The 13,921-nt window shown below is 51.7% G+C and overlaps 1 protein-coding gene across 5 annotated transcripts in view; it reads left to right on the top strand.

Annotated features, from left to right (window-relative positions):
- The window catches only part of znf423 (zinc finger protein 423), a 119,229-nt gene that overhangs the window by 37,167 nt on the left and 68,141 nt on the right, over positions 1-13,921 (top strand). Inside the window, exon 1 of one of the 5 annotated variants that reach the window (XM_018726649.1) lies at positions 11,185-11,271. The exons of the other annotated variants lie outside the window; for them this stretch is intronic. The gene's annotated coding sequence lies outside the window, so the exon portion shown is untranslated. Of the gene's footprint in view, positions 1-11,184; positions 11,272-13,921 lie in introns of those variants that run through there. 5 annotated transcript variants of the gene reach the window in all.

Consider the following 13,921-nt stretch of genomic DNA (forward strand, 5'->3'; position numbering starts at 1 on the left):
AGGCGTTTGCAAGATTCCACACCTGGTACCAGGACGGCACCGCCTTTATACCTGGCCGGGCTGATTGGCACCGGGTGTTGCCATTGTGCTCACAGGTGCGGGCGTGACACACACACACATGCCAAATGGGGATCGGACACACATCCGAACCACACCGCTACCCACTGCTTTCACCGCGCCACCCTTTTTCTCACATGCATAGTGTCCAATAATGGTAAACAGATTGCCAACTTGTTAACGACTCAATGTCATGTACACGTGCATATATGTAGTTCTCCATCACAATATTACGTCATGCATCATATGAGATCTGAACGGTTCTGTTGCACCAAAATTAGTTTTTTTGTTTTAATGTCAAAAATCATGGGTAAAATCACAGCTATTAGTGTGGATAACTAGATGTTTTAAATAGCGAGCCGTACTGCAGATCCATTATGGATACAAAATGCAGCTCTGAAGCCGCAGCTCAGTTCAGTCTAAAATGAGTGGTTCGGTGTAGCTTGTGGGGCTCTGATTCCACTGGTCCGTGCCCCCCCCCCCCCCCCCCAACCCCCCACAACACTGTGGGCCTATAGTTCAGATGCCCACGTGGTCCTTGGCTTGCGCGTTCAACAAACGTTGTTTTTCCTTTTCGCTTCAGCACCATAATGAGGTAATGGCCTGACCAGCCCGTGTCTGTTTTCCTTTTCCCTCTGTTATTTTCCTAATAGTAAGGGTCCCACAAGACAGCATTAGACTGAATGGGAGTGAAGGGCCTTTTAACCTCCCCCCAAATAGTTTTATGAATATAAGCCCACCCACAATGGAGCAGCCATACAATCAAGTTCAGTTGTTGTTATGGGGTCTGTGTCACACAAGGATGTGAGACATTTTAGCAATCCCTTCTTTTTGACCAGAGTTTTTGAAGGGTATGACTGTTTTTATTGGCTGTGTTGAAGGGGAGGGAAAGAGTAGCTGTGTGTGTGTGAGAGAGAGAGAGAGAGAGAGAAAGAAAGAGAGAGTGCCACAAACACTATACCTCATTCCCTATAACTTCTGGGGTATAGAACGTGTCATGGTCCTCTTGTGGCCTGGGGACAAGGTAACAGTTGCCCAAAGTACATGTTGTGTCCATTTGCATCCCAACTTGTGTGATCCCACCCTGAGAATTTGGACAGAAGGAAGGAGTGGCAGGGAGTGGAGTGGATGGAACCCCCGAAGCCCAGTCCCTGGCGTCTGTGGTTCCGGCTCGGGCCTTCTACAGTCGGACACAGTTCTACATCGCCTTGCGGAGTGCTGCAGGCAGAGCAGGGGTCCCGTTGGGGAATAAGGGCGTGGAGCAGAATGCGAGAGAGGTCAGCGCTACAGGACATGTGCAATATAGAGGCAACATTACTATGTGTTTGTGTGTTTCTGGGCAGCCATGAGCGTGACGTTGTGTTGTGTTTAATAATATAGGCAGTGTGTGTGTGTGTGTGTGTGTGTGTGTGTGTGTGTGTGTGTGTTGATGCATGCCTAAGAGTGCATGCACATGCAGGCCAGTGTGTAGGCACATGTAAATGAATTTATGGCGACACAAGATGAAAAGTTTGCTTGGCAAAGAATGTGATTCACAGCCCTGTGTGTGTGTGTGTGTGTGTGTGTGTGTGTGTGAGTGTGTGTGTGTGGGATGGTGTGGTGGAAGCGTCTGGGGAGCATCTCAACAGGAGGAAAAATCTGGAGCATTCTTCCTCCCTGAGGAGTGCTTGGAAAAAACCTGGAGATCAAATGGAGAACATTCGGTGCTCCGCTCTGCTCTGCTGCTCTGCGCCAGGACAAGGTGGGGCTCCCTGGCTGCCAGCCCCCCACCCCCACCCTCCAGCCCCCTGCACAGGTGCCTCCTCGCCAGCTGACACCCCGTTTCCATCTTTCCCCAGTCCCTCTGGTCAGACTCAGCCTGGGACAGAAGGCCTGGGGGTGGGGCTTGGGGAGTGGGGGTGTATAATACTAGGGGGCGGGCCACAGAGAGCGAGAGAGAGAGAGAGAGAGAGAGAGAGGGGATGGCAGGAAGGCTAGAGTACGAAGACGAGTGCAACAACAATTAGGGCACTGTCAGTTCATTGGCACTTTAAAAGGAGCAATAAACAAGAACAGCGTTCCTTTGGTGTGGACTAATTAGTTCGACCAGCCGTCACTCTGTCCATGTTTTGTGGCTTTATTTCCTTTTATTTACTGGCCGCCGATGTGGTTCATGTACTGCCTACCTTGGAAAAGCTCACCTATGTCTGTGACTGTCACCCCAAGAACATGTGACAGAGCAGTGGACAAAGAGGCTGGCGGTTGGCACACACACGCTCACGCACACACACACACACACACACACACAAAGGCCGGCAGAAGCGACCCAGTCCGTTCCTGTGGCACAGCTGAGCTCCTAACCCAGTGAGAGAGAGTGAAAGCCTTTGGCCTGTGACCTGTGAGAAGGTACCATATGGATACTCAGTGAACAGTTAGTAGGTGTATATGTGTGGGCCTTAAGAAGAGCATCCAATCCTGCGGAACATACATATTTTTGTCAATTTGTGTTTTGCTGTAGGGGGGTGCGGTGACACAGCGAGTTTGGCCAAGGCCTGCTCCCCGGTGGGTCTGGGGGTTGAGTCCCACTCGGGGTGCTTTGCGATGGACTGGCGTCCCGTCCTGGGTGTGTCCCCCTCCCCCTCCAGCCTTATGCCCTGTGTTGCTGGGCTAGGCTCCAGCTCTCCGCGACCCCACTCGGGACAAGCAGTTTCACACAGCGTGTGTGTATTTTGCTGTTTCTGGTGCCGAAAGAGACTTAAAACGCCACATGTACTAAATGCTGTTACTTAAAAGTATCTACCCCTCCAAACTCGAGAGCAATGCAGTCGCCGATTTACCTGAAACACATTTCTTTGGACTGCGGGAGGACACCCTATGCAAAGATGGAGAGAACACGCAAAGTCTGCACGGACTGAGCCGGATTCAAACCCATGTCCGAACTCACAGCCGAGGAGTATGAAGCACCACAGAAAATAAGAACCAGGAGCTCAGAAAGAAAACCAAGAGAATGGACCTGGTAGAATCTGCCATTGGAGCGTGGACTTTGCTGCCTCTGTTTTTGTTGACCTGGACACCAACAGGTTGGACCACAGATGGGTTGGTGTCCAGGTTCACTCAGTGAGTGTTCTGAATGCCCATTTGTTGGGGCACATTCCAGTACGCGCTCCATTGTTCGGCACAGAAGTAGTTTGCTGGTCGGCAGGGCGATAGAAGCGCTCTGCTTGACTCCGTGCTTCACGAAACTTAAGCGAACATCACGTAAATCTTGCGATGCATAACGAACATTGGGCCATGGCGAAGGAACAATCAGTTTGAAATGCGTCCGTGTGGACGTTTTCATGAGACTATTGTTGAGAAAGCCAAGTATTACACATTAGGCTTCTCGGTGACCAACATTATAATTATGAGAATAAATTACTTCCTGTGTTGAATAGAGTCGCCGTATTATTTTCCGTGCTACTCCGCTCAGGTGGTAAATCTTTTTTCTTGAAGTCCGCAAAACTGAAACTCCCGATGTTTCCAAAATTAAACTGTACGTTTTTATTTCTATCACTTTCTTCGACATTTTTTCCTCTTAATTCTGCAGCGGTGCATCAGGAGTCATCTGTTGTTGGACAGGCGCTGTGTAATTGAGGTATAACGATGCTGTTATTCTGTGTATTCTTCTTCTAGTTGCAGGACGCTTCTGTCCGTGACAGCGACTGGGCTTCGCTCATCCAAGTGAGCGGCTCGTGGAGCGAAGAGGCACTATGTAGCGAGGGGGAGGCTGTGTATTCCAATTGGAGACGCGGGGAGCTGGAGCGATGGCGGCGGCAAGGCTCAGCGGTGTGGGTAAATGGGAGAGCTGTCAGTCTAGCAAGAGGGCGGGTGCCTGTGCCTGTCAGGTACAAATGAGAGGCACGGGCGAATTAACCCCCCGTCAGAAGACGGAGCGATGGTGTTCCCAGCTCTGGGGGCTTCCGCTCCTAATTTTGCGCTCGTTGTCACCGAGGATGCCTTTCAGCTGTTAGTAGAGTCTAGACCCACACGCAGAGATGTGCTGAATCTGGGTGGAGGTGTGTGTGTGTGTGTGTGCGTGTGTGCGTGTGTGTGTGTTGGGGGCTTTGCAGTCTTCTTTGCTTTTCTTCACAGATTTATTTATTCCCTTCTGGACTGCAGGTATAAACCTGGTTGTAATTAGCCCGTTTTGATTCCGCTCGCCGTGCGACCGAATAAGTAACCTTCGGTGATTTTGAGCGCTTGCGATTTATACAAACGCATCGCACCCGTACGCGGTCGCGTACGTGTGTCTCTGCGCGTGTTCGCGTCTGTCTGCGGGAGCTGAGGTGCGGGTTGTGTTCGGTGAATGTGCAGGAATGCAGGAGGCCAGGCACTTGGCAGGGCCCACCTGCCCCACATTGGAGGGCCAGTGCTGGGCATGTACGGTGTAATGAGGTGGGCATAATAAAATCATTCTCTCTCCGCAGCTGCCCGTGCTCTCCAGCAGGAAGGTGGCACTGTGAGCCTGCGGCTGCTAGAGTCGGCCCGGGAGGAGAGCCGGCGCGCAGGCGGGGCCCCTGGGTGCTTCTGCATCCCGGGAGGGCTCTCACCGCTCCTCTCCACCTCCTCTCACCCCACCCCCGCCTGCCTGGCCCTGGGCTCCTCACTCCATGAATATATTTCCATCCACCCCTCCCTCAGTTCCCGCCTGTCGTCACAACGGCAGCTGAGTCCTGCGAGGCCCTGGGCCTTATTAAAGCCACAGATCACTTTCCTGTGCGGAGTGCACCGCAAGACCGGAGAGCGTTGCAATTCGAGCTGGTCCTACAGCCCCCGCCCCGCCCCGCGCGTGCGCGTGTTCGCGCGTGGACGATCGAGCTCGTGTGTGCTTCGCGGCTTGTGCGACCGCGCGTTTGTGCCGTTGCGTGTGCGAGAGCGCGAGAGCGAAGTCGGTCGGGTTGGGGGGCTCGGGGGCTGGCGGGGGGGGGGGGCGCTGGTGTTTTTTTTCTCTGCTGGAGCGAACTGCTTTGTGCTGTTGGTTTTGTCTCTCGCCGTCTCTGCTCGGAGCCGCAGGGTGGCCCGAAGATTCCTCCACTAAGCCCTTGGCACAGATACAAATGCAGTCACAGCTGGTTGTAAACTCAGGTTTTCCAGGGAGAGTCGGAGCCCTGCCTCCGCTCGAGTGGGGCGGGGGTGGGGGCGCAGCGTGGAGGATGAGGGAGGGGGCAGGCCGGGATAGAGAGATGTGGCGGGAGAGGGAGAGAAAGAGAGAGGCAGGGAGAGAGAAAGAGGAAGAGAGAGACTGAAGAGGGTTGTTGCGAAGGCGCGCTGGAAGTTATTTTTCATCACGGGGTTCATTTTTCATGCCGACGTGCTCTCCCTCTCCTTCCATCTCTCTCTCTCTCCCTCTATCTCTCTCTCCCAGCCTAGTTTCCTTCCCCTGTTATAAAATATGGATGGTACCAGTTTGGAAGCGTTGAGTGCCTCTCTGGCAGAGCGCGGTGCTCTGTCTCCGAAGAGACCCGGCTTGTGCATGCACCTAAACACTTCAGTGAGCAATCTGTCAACATGTCAGCAACACATGTTTTGTAAAAAAGCTTCCAGAGGGAGTAATGGCTCCCACCAGGACTCCGAAAATGCTTTGAATTCAGCAGATTTCTATTGCGGGGGAGTCCCCTGGGGTGCCTTTTACAATGCCTGCATTTCAGAAATTTGAGCCAAAGACCCCTGGGGGCATCCTTTCATAATGCCTGAAAATGTAGGGTTATATTGTGTGGAGTTCCCCATGGGGCCTTTATTAATACCTGAATTCTGAGGAACTGGAAATTACACAGGGCTCTGCGGGGGCCCTGGCTCGCACCAGGAAGGGAGAAAAACTCTGTGGGGACGTTCTCTCCCCTCTCTCGCTCTCCTTCTCTCTCTCTCTCTCTCTCTCTCTCTCTCCTCATTTTATTTTTTACTTCATGCAAGAGTGAAAAAAAAAAAAAAAAAAAAAGAGAGAATTTGCCAAAGGACGAGAAAGGGAACGTGTGTATGCTTGCGTGCGTTCGAGCTAGCCTTCTCGCTCCCAATCTGCCTGCTCGGAAGGAAAAAATCGGCAAATTAAAAATTTAACTACCACCCCCACCCCCCCACACACACATACACCCCCCCCCCCCCCCCCTTCTTCTGCCGTGGTGTTCCTCTTGCAGTCTGAAGAGCAGCAAGTAAATATTTGTGCTGCCTGTGTGTGCCCAAGAAAAAGTCTAAATCTGGCAAAATACCCACTGTAGGTTTTTTTAAATTATTTTTATCTCCCGCACTCGTTTCCTGGTCTTGCGGAAGGAAGTGGGAGAAAGGAGCTGCGTGCTGTGTGCTGCATCTCTTTGGTATTTCCTCTGCCTAGTTTGCTGATTTGTGCCGTCGGTACACACCGTTCACCTTGTTTTCCTGCCTGGGTTACGTGGCGCATGGCTGCGTTTGTAAGTTTGGTCTTTTCTTTGCGCCTGGGCCTGCTCTCTGTGAATCGGAGCGTCCTGTATAATGCGGCGACGCGGCGCGTGCTGCGGGGAAGCCGAGGCGAGGAGGACGTGGAGCCGTACGGGTCGAACCGTGTACGCGTGCGCTCGGAGCGTAGGTCCTGGGGTGTGCCGTTCAAGTTGCCGAGAGAGAGGCGAGGCGTGGTATTTTGGGCTCGGAGGTCGCATGGCCGGGTGTCGGGGGGTACTCGGCCGGGTGTCGGGTGTCAGCGGGGCGAAACGTGACCCCTGAAGGCCCCGGGCCAACACGGCTGCGAGCCCGATGGAGCTGTCACCGAGCCCCTTCACAGGGATCTGGGATAATGAGGACCAGACTGTTCCCTCGGATTCCAGCACCCCCGCCGAGTCTCCCCTAAACCTGCCGTCTTCCCACATCCCCCACCCCCATGCCTCCAGCTGAGCCTCTCCTAAACCTGCCCCACACCCCTCCCTCTGCACTCCCACCCCTGTGGACAGAGCTATCCCAGACTCCTCTCTGGGCGCCAAATGCCCCGCTGGGCTCCTCTGATGGCATGGGTCACGACGGGGTCACCTTCTGACTCCGGCTGCGGCGTCTGATCCAGCCGCACATTCACGCATTCTTCTCAGCAGTGGCGCGAGGAAGGTATTAGCATTTCTCCTGTCCTACCAGCGAAAGTGTAGGTGGGGACCCGAGTTAAAATCTCCTGTTGTACCTTTTCATTATTCTGTCATTTTTCACTTGTGCTATTGAGAGTACATATATTTAATTGTAGGCATGTAAGAGTGGGGCAGGGGAATGAGGGCCAAAAAGCATGATTAGAAGAGGTGGTGAAACAGTCAGTTAGAGCTGCAATATTGACGTGCGAGGTGGTTTTTTTAAACCCGTGCAGATTAAAAACTGCCCTCCGATAGCATATGCGCACTCTCGTAGGGCTGGGCCGAAGGCGGCTGTGTCGAGGGGGATCGCTGCTATAATGGTTTTAACCCTGCGCTCAGGTGCGTCTTGCCATTGTCAGCGAAATGTCACGGAAAAGCACGACCCATGGGACAAGCGCGGTGCACGCAGACACCCGGCCAGTCCGCCTGCCTCCACATTGCTGTCAACGTGCGGAGCAGGGCCCCGCTGCACTGAGATCAGAGTCTGTTAAATTGGCGTGAACCCTCACATTCACACGTGCGCACATACATACATTTGCGCCGTCTCTCCCTGCCACTCACACAATACGCGCGCAGTTACAATGTTTCTTTTGCACTCACGGTTAAACTCACGATATATATGTTTAACTCCTTCGTGATCATTTTTTTTTTCCCTTTTACCGATATTTCGAATAAGTCATTTAAAGTTACACAGAACATTTTTTGATGTCTAATTACATTTGGTGCAATCTGAATTATTACAGTGTGCATTTCTAATAATTTCCAATCAATTGCTACATTTTACGGTTACTTCTTTAGCAGGCGCTTTTCTTCAAAGCAGCTTCCAATGAACACTGTAGTAGTGTTGTCCCACACCTTATTCGCCCAAGGTGGCTTGCAATGCACCACTCATCCATATACCAGGGAAACACACTTTCTCTCTGTCACTCAGACGCTAAGGGTGATTTAGAGTCATCAGTCCAGCTGAAGAGCATGTCTTCGAACTGTGGGAGGAAGCTGGAACACCTGGAGGAAACCCACACAGACACGGGGAGAACATGCGAACTCCACCGAGACAGCGCAGGGATTGAACCCACTTCCCCTCGCACCACCCAGGTGCTGGGAGACAGTAGCGCTACTCGCTGGGTCACCATGCTGTCTGTTCATTTTAAGACTGAACCTGTGCTATTAACTTCCGCAGTGTCTCTTACTGCAGCTGAAAAGTGCTTTTTTTGAATGAGATTCCCAGGTTTTCTGCACACGTAGGCTCACGGGGGTGCTGTGCTTCGTTCATCTTACTAACTGGATATGTCGGCCCTCCAAAGAATAAGCAGAAGGTCTTTGTGTCTCTTCACTGAGCTACATTCCAAAAGGAACATCCATGCAAACTGCCTTTTTTTCCAGGCTGCCGGATTGACAGCGGAAGGTGTGGATACTGAGGGATGAACGGTGCAGAGGAGAAGTGTTCACTTAGGGATATAGAGTGTAGTGAAGGAGTGGACACTTTACGGGAGGATAAAATTGCAGTGGCATGGGCTTATGGGACTACAGTCAAACACAGTATTTCATTCCATTAGAGGGCCAGGCTGATAGAGCTTCTGTACTCATCCTACAATGCATTATTTTGCCCAGCTGGGGATAATGTATCATTTATGACAAGCGTACAATATCGCCATATATAAATGGCATTTCGGATTGCTGCTTTTGAATTTTGCTGTTCTGATAGATTTGGATTTTTCGCCACTTTCGCATCTCTTGGCCATCGTCTTCATTCTGTTCAGGTGTAAAGTGAGTCCTGCTGAGATGTTATGTCAGTGTTTCCATTTTTTGGTCTACTGCCTTTAGACTTTTGAGAGCAGGACAGCGCAGGGTGGCGTAGGGGTGGAGAGGTCTGGGGTAGGCTCCGCTATCCGGACCTCGCTGTGCAGAGGCGCCAGGAGTCTGTGTGGGTGGGTCCTCCTGGGACGTGGACCAGCCAGTGGCGCTCTCAGACACCCACTTACCCCCCTGACGTCAGAGTCATGGCAGCCTGCTCCCCTGGGTGCCTGGAGCAGCCTTTGTCTCCTCCCCTCACCCACCCACCCCCGCTCCGCATGGTTCCTCCCTCCGTCCTTTGTCCCAGGAGTAGTCGTCTAGCTCGGTGCCTGATTGGAGTCCTCAGTTCTCAGCACCAGGGTCACATGGGGGGCCGGGTAGAAGGGGCTACAATGGAGCCGAATGAGTGTTTGGGGGGCTGAAGAAGGAATTGCTTTTTGTACTAAGAGGGAATAAAGGCTACCTTGGTGAGGGTGCATTGATTTGTGTCATTGGAGTCTCCCTCAGGAGAGACTGGGGTGGGGAAAAGGCACCGTTTCGGGGTACGGATTCTTGGAGCACCCCTACTGAACACTGTTCCACATGTCACAAGCCTGGTGAGGACACTTTAATGTTTAAATCAGGTTTTCATTTTCCTGCCACAAACAGAAGAAGAAAAAGCATACAAATAAATAAGTAACCAGAACTGGGGGGTGGGGTGGGGGGGAAACAAACAAAAAAGTCACATTATTAGTCTTGCTGTGTTGGTCTTTTTTGTCTTTCTTTTTCTTTCATTCTTTCCTTCTTTTTTCCCTTTAATGAGAGCGGCTCCAGTGGAGCACGGTGGGGACATGGCGGCCTGCTCTCCGGCCCACTGCTGGGAGTGCCCTGCTTGAGTAATGAACTCCCCCAGGACCCGGCAGAGAAACGCGGGCCCGTTTCCACGCGCCGCTCCCAGGCCTCGCTCGCCCCCCGGTTCGCTGCCAGGCCGTGCGGCCTGCGAGCTAGCAGATAAGGTGTTGGGGGGTGTTTGGGGTGGCTGGGGAGTAGGGGTGGCAGCAACAGCTGCGAGGGACTTGGGGCTGACTGGTGACGGGCTGATAAGGGCCTGTCCGGACTGGAGACGCTGGGAGAACACTAATAATCTTCCTGCATGCTCCCACTGCAAAGTTAAAGTTAGGGAGCGCTGGAGGGGGGAGGGGGTGCTGCATGTCTAGATAATTCTAATTGACAAGAATCACACAAAGCAACATATTTCTGTTTGTTGTTTTACTTTTATTGCAATGGTTTGTTTTTTTAGGTCAGCCGTCTACATGTGGCGTTTTTTTCCGCTGTTTTTCAACCGTTTCCAATTCTGTGTGTCGAAGGGTGGGGTGTACGGAGCGCCTCCCCCTAGTTATCCCTCTGCCTCCACTTCGCTGCCGTCCTCTTCCTTCCTTCGCTTCAGTCGTGCCGATGGAGAGATGCACCCCCTGCTGTACCTCGCTGGCTTTTCGTTTCACTTTGCCGCCTTGTACTTCTGTACCCGTCGTCTTGCCGAGTTTAGCGTGTTCCTCTCATCCTTCGTGCCGTTCCGTAGCAAAGGCACCTTTTGCGGCCCGGCTTGCCAGAGACCGCGTGCAGTCTCTTTCAGTTGCCATGTCGCGATGACCCGTCTCGTAGTCTCGTTCCAGCGGGCTAATGCGTTTTCTTGAGGGGGCTCTAGGTATGCCGCGCCTTGAAGGCTTATCCTCGTCTCAGAAGGGAGCATCGGTCCCGTCTCTTTCTCCTGGCCCAAACGCTTGTGCAGTATGAAAGTGCAGACCGCGTTATTAGAAACTCGAGGAAAATGAGATGGAAAATGGCAAGACGTGTTTTTTTTTACAATAATACCCTTATGTCTTTAATTATTCATTTTTTTGTAATAACATTTCAGTAATGGCAGGAAACATTAGAAAGTAATAAAACACTTGGGGTTTACATTTAATTTAATTTTCATTTTAATTTAATTTCAAGACATGCATTTGCTTTTAGTTATTCATGTCTGCTTTCGTAGCCCTGAGTCTCTGTGTTTTTTCCGAGTACGCAGCAAGGGAAGCCGAGGCCCAGGTGAGCCTGTCAAGTGCTTTTAGATTTGCAGAGTGCAGATTTAAAATGGAAACCCTCATCTTGGTCTCTTTGGTTCATGTTTACCCAGAATTCAGTGCATTAGTTTCAGTTATGGGAATCTGGCACTTTGGATCTGTGTTCCTGTTACTATAACCGTGTTTCCCCAGCTATAACAAGCCATCGCAAGCCTTGCACTGGTTTCTGCAGAGACGAGGAAACGTACGAGTTAATACGATTCGTTTGAGAAGCTCCGAAACAGGTAATGGACAGGTAAGGGAGCCTAGTGCTGTCTCTCCCCTCTCTTTTCTTCTCAACCAGAGGTTTCTCCACATATTTTAAAGACTGCGAGGAGAAGTCGTAGAGGGACGAGTGTGTTGTTCACCTTGCGGTCTCCCTCCTGTCCCTTGTGACAGTCGGTTTGTTTTACAGACAATGCTCACTCCTCCTATGCCCCAAGGATCCAGGATGCTCTTGTAACTTTTCCCCTTCCTTCGGTTGCTCTCCATTCTTTTCTATAGTTGGAACACAGCTGTAGCATTAACCCTGCATCCTCTGTTGGCTTCGGCTCACTTTGTCATCCGTCGGGTTAGACCGAGATCGGCCGTTTGATCAAATCTGGCTTTTGTAATCGTTGTTTCTTAGCAGGGGTGCGGTGGCGCAGTGGGTTGGACCGCAGTCCTGCTCTCCAGTGGGTCTGGGGTTCGAGTCCCCCTTGGGGTGCCTTGCGACGGACTGGCGTCCCGTCCTGGGTGTGTCCCCTCCCCTTCCGGCCTTACGCCCTGTGTTACCGGGTAGGCTCCGGTTCCCCGTGACCCCGTATGGGACGAGCGGTTCTGAAAATGTGTGTGTGTGTGTGTGTGTGTTTCTTAGCAGTTGCCCCCAGGTTCCATAAAATGGGTGAGGAAAGGGCCAGTTTTCAGACGGCTCTCCGTGTGTAAATACTGGGAGAATCCTGGTCCTCTTGGCTTTCCTTCATTAGAGAATTCACTGTCTGGCTGGAGCCTGTCAGGGACTGAGGTGGGGAGGCGGGGAGGGGGTACAGCATGAAAGCAACATCAGTAGCAGCTTTTCGGCCTTTTTAAAAAATTTCCATTTTTATTGTATTGGGCTTTATTAAAAAGCAGAAGTTGAGAAGGTGTTTGAAGTTGGGATGGGGCTGTACTGTATAGTCCGGTCCCTCTGCATTCCCTTCAATCCCTTTTTTCTGCCGTGGAGCCAAACCAGCCAGCGGTCACCATTGATCTGCTTCACCCGTCCCGCCATCCCTCCCCCACGCTGCCTGAGCGTGTCAGAAACAGGGGCTTCGGCAGGAAAGGTGTATGTGCTAGAGTGTTTTTTGCGTATGGATAAAGACAACAGTTACGTCCTTGTATGTGATAATTTGCATTTGTCCGTTTGCGTTTATCACGCGTCTGTACAAATTACATACCTATGCAATATTTCTACGGTATAAAAACCTTTATAGTGATACGTACATCGTGTGTGTAAATGCGTCTAATTGTGCGCATGCGTCTCTGGGTGTGTAAGTTTTATTTTTTCTTCCCATAGAACAGACCCTGGGGCAATGCCAGAAGTTCCCAGCAAAGTTTTTTTTTTCTTCCCCGACCCCCCTCCCCCTACCCTGTCGGGCAGTCACACTGGACAACAATCCCCCATGGGCCAGCGGGTGGGCCCCCCTGCGTGGACCTGGGGCCTCACTGGCGGAGGGGGAGGGATGAGATGTGGTCTGGCGCTGTTTGCACGGCTGGGTGGGGGTGGAGGTGGGGGCAGTTGGTGGCTGGGGGTGCGGATTAGAGCAAAAGCGACCCCAGGAGCCAATGGATTTGAAAACTTTTAGGAGCACCCCCCTCCCTGGCTGTAGCCCCATGATCTGGCGGATGTAGTCCGTAATTACAGGGCCCCCTGGCCTCTCATTTTCCCTGCCTCTTCCTTTGATCTGTTTCGTGTTGGGCACATATTTTTTTCCCACTAACTCTACCTTTGTCTCGTTCCGTTTCTTTTCTCTTTCTCTCTTTTTTCCCCTTGCCGGGCCCCCACCGACGCGGACAGTGTGTGCTCTTTTAATACACAAAGGGACTTTTTTCATTTTGTTTTAAAGTTGGCTCTCTTTGTCGACGGCCACATTGAAACCGATACCGTTTTTTCACCTTGTTGTTAAAGGAGAAAGCCCTTTCCGATGGTATCATCGCATTGAAAGTGCTGTTTTTGTTGAAAGTGTGGAAGTGACTCGGTTGAATCACAAAGCTAATAGCCTGCCCCTCTGCCGGCTCCCAGTCAGAGACTGAAACCAATCAGCTCTGTGTTCTCCATTGTGTTCCACGCTGCGCTTCTACATAATTCGCCCACTTGAAAGACTTTGTCCACCGCAACCCCCTCCCCCTCTTAAACGGTAAACAAATGCAAGGTGCAGGTGGGTGGGCGGTTGCAGGAAAAGCGCCTTTTGTCATTTTTTCCCTTTCCAGTGAGAATAATAACGCAATTATGAAGGAAACATGCAAATGGAGGCTCCCACCTGTGGGCAGGGTTTGCATTGCGTTTGAGCCGCTCCCCTGGACTCAGTTTGGCCCCAGGGCCCCCGGGCGCTTTCTGCACCATCATCTTGCGCAACTTTAATGGCCCGTCCAGCCGCCACGCGGCGACTGCCGCTCGCTTTTCATGTTGCAACGTTATGTCAGGCGGCTTATTTTAATGCTGCGCCCGGTAATCAAAGCCTATGTTGTCTGTTTTTGATGCGGCAATTTTTGCACTTAATTGCCGCACACAATCTAAACTTTTTGCAGGGGTCCAGAAGTCCTTTAATTGCAGTGGTCTCCATATGACATGCTATAATGACATCCACATTATACACCGAAAACTTTTATTCTGCTCCAATTAAAAAGGAAATCCATAGTTTGTCCTCACGGAACGGT

This window comes from Scleropages formosus, chromosome 7 (genome assembly GCF_900964775.1).
Source record: "Scleropages formosus chromosome 7, fSclFor1.1, whole genome shotgun sequence".
Taxonomy (NCBI): Eukaryota; Metazoa; Chordata; class Actinopteri; order Osteoglossiformes; family Osteoglossidae; genus Scleropages; species Scleropages formosus.